At 49.3% G+C, this 2,479-nt stretch overlaps 1 long non-coding RNA gene across 1 annotated transcript; it reads right to left on the reverse strand.

Annotated features, from left to right (window-relative positions):
* Positions 1-235: 235 nt before the first annotated feature.
* LOC127466169 (uncharacterized) lies at positions 236-1,363 on the reverse strand. The gene is made up of 2 exons (XR_007902629.1): positions 1,285-1,363; positions 236-456 (listed from the first exon to the last, which is right to left on the reverse strand). It is a non-coding gene; the product is annotated as an uncharacterized LOC127466169 (long non-coding RNA).
* Between the last annotated feature and the right edge of the window lie 1,116 nt (positions 1,364-2,479).

Raw genomic sequence — 2,479 nt, forward strand, 5'->3', positions numbered from 1 at the left:
CCAGTTCATCCCAGTCCCCTCCCAGTTCATCCCAGTTCGTCCCAGTTCATCCCAGTGACCTCCCAGTTCATCCCAGTTCGTCCCAGTGACTCCCAGTCCCTCCCAATCCCCTCCCAGTCCCTCCCAGTCCCTCCCAATCCCCTCCCAGTCCCTCCCAATCCCCTCCCAGTCCCTCCCAGTCCCTCCCAGTCCCTCCCAGTCCCCTCCCAGTTCATCCCAGTCCCTCCCAGTCCGGTTTTAACCAAACTCTCTTTATTTCTCCCCATTAATGCTCCAGTTTCGGGAAGGGGGCGGGGCCTCCTCCGACCCCCGCTCGGCCCCGCCCCTCCCGGGGGCGGAGCCTCTGCTCCGCGGCTTCCGATTGGTCCGTGTCGCCCCGGGGGGCGTGGCCTCGCTCGGCTTTCACCCCATTGGCTGCGGCGCCGGAGGGGGGCGTGGCTTCCTGGGAGGCGTGGCCTGAGAGGAGGAGGAGGGGGGGCGGGGTTAGGCGAGGCCACGCCCCTCCAGGACCCCCGAAATGGGGGTTTTACCCCCAAAAAAACCCCCCGGGAGCCCCAAAACCTCCCAAAATAACCCAAAATACCCCAAAACCCCCCCGGGACCCCCAAAATGGGGATTTTACCCCCAAAACCCCCCCCAGGACCCCCCAAAATCCCCCAAGACCCCCCAAAATCCCTCCTGGGACCCCCCAAACCCACCCCAGGACCCCCCAAATCCCTCCTGGGACCCCCAAATCCCCCCCAGGACCCCCCAAATCCCTCCTGGGACCCCCAAATTCCACCTGGGACCCCCCAAACCCACCCCGGGACCCCCCCAAAATGGGGGTTTTACCCCCAAAATCCCCCCCAGGACCCCCCCAAATCCCCCCAGACCCCCCAAAGTCCCTCCTGGGACCCCCCAAAATCCCCCCAAAATCCCCCCCAAGACCCCCCAAATCCCCCCCAGGACCCCCCAAATCCCCCCCCAGGACCCCCCAAACCCCCTCCAGGACCCCCAAAATCCTCCTGGGACCCCCCCAAATCCCCCCAAATCCCCCCCAAGACCCCCCAAAACCCCCCCAGGACCCCCCAAATCCCCCCCAGGACCCCCCAAATTCCCTCTGGGACCCCCCAAATCCCCCCCAGGACCCCCCAAATCCCCCCAGACCCACCCCAGGACCCCCCAAATTCCCTCCTGGACCCCCCAAATCCCCCCCAGGACCCCCCAAAATCCCACCGGGACCCCCAAAATCCCCCCAAATTCCCTCTGGGACCCCCCAAATCCCCCCGGGACCCCCGGACTGACCGTTGGGGGGGTTTTGGGGGGCACTGGGGGGGTTTTGGGGGGGTCTCGAGGCCTTTCCCCGCAGGATGTCGATCACCTGGGGGGGGGGAAAAAGGGGGGGCAGCGCGAGGGGGGACCCCAAAAACCACCGGGGGACCCCCCAAAACCCCCTAAAATCCCATTTAAACCCCCTAAAATCCCATTTAAATCCAAAAAATCCAATTTAAATCCCCCAAAATCCCCCAAAAATCCAATTTAAATCCCCAAAAATCCAATTTAAATCCCAAAAAATCCAATTAAATCCCCAAAAATCCCATTTAAATCTCCCAAAACCATAAATCCAAAAAAACCAATTAAATTAAAAAAAAAAATCCATTTAAATCCCAAAAAATCCAATTTAAATCTCCCAAAAAATCCCATTTAAATCTCCCAAAAAATCCCATTTAAATCTCCCAAAAAATCCAATTTAAATCCAAAAAAAATCCAATTAAATTAAAAAAAAAAATCCAATTTAAATCCCAAAAATCCAATTAAATCCCCAAAAATCCCATTTAAATCTCCCAAAAAATCCCATTTAAATCCCAAAAAAATCCAATTTAAATTAAAAAAAAAATCCAATTTAAATCCCCCAAAAAATCCAATTTAAATCCCAAAAAATCCAATTTAAATCTCCCAAAAAATCCCATTTAAATCCCAAAAAAATCCAATTTAAATTAAAAAAAAAAATCCAATTTAAATCCCCAAAAAATCCCATTTAAATCCCCCAAAATCCAATTTAAATCTCCCAAAAAATCCCATTTAAATCCAAAAAAATCCAATTTAAATTCCAAAAAAAATCCAATTTAAATTAAAAAAAATCCCATTTAAATCCCAAAAAATCCAATTTAAATCCCCAAAAATCCCATTTAAGTCTCCCAAAAAATCCAATTTAAATCCCCAAAAATCCATTTAAGTCTCCCAAAAAATCCAATTTAAATCCAAAAAAAATCCAATTTAAATTAAAAAAAAAAATCCAATTTAAATCCCCAAAAATCCAATTTAAATCCCAAAAAATCCCATTTAAATCCCCAAAAAAATCCCCAAAAATCCCATTTAAATCTCCAAAAAAATCCCATTTAAATCTCCCAAAAAATCCATTTAAATCCCCAAAAATCCCATTTAAATCGCCAAAAAATCCCCCTAAAATTCAATTTAAATCCAAAAAAATCCCCCAAAA

This window comes from Manacus candei, unplaced genomic scaffold, assembly GCF_025592945.1.
Source record: "Manacus candei isolate 608988 ecotype Guabito, Panama unplaced genomic scaffold, ASM2559294v1 h1tg000627l, whole genome shotgun sequence".
Classification (NCBI taxonomy): Eukaryota; Metazoa; Chordata; class Aves; order Passeriformes; family Pipridae; genus Manacus; species Manacus candei.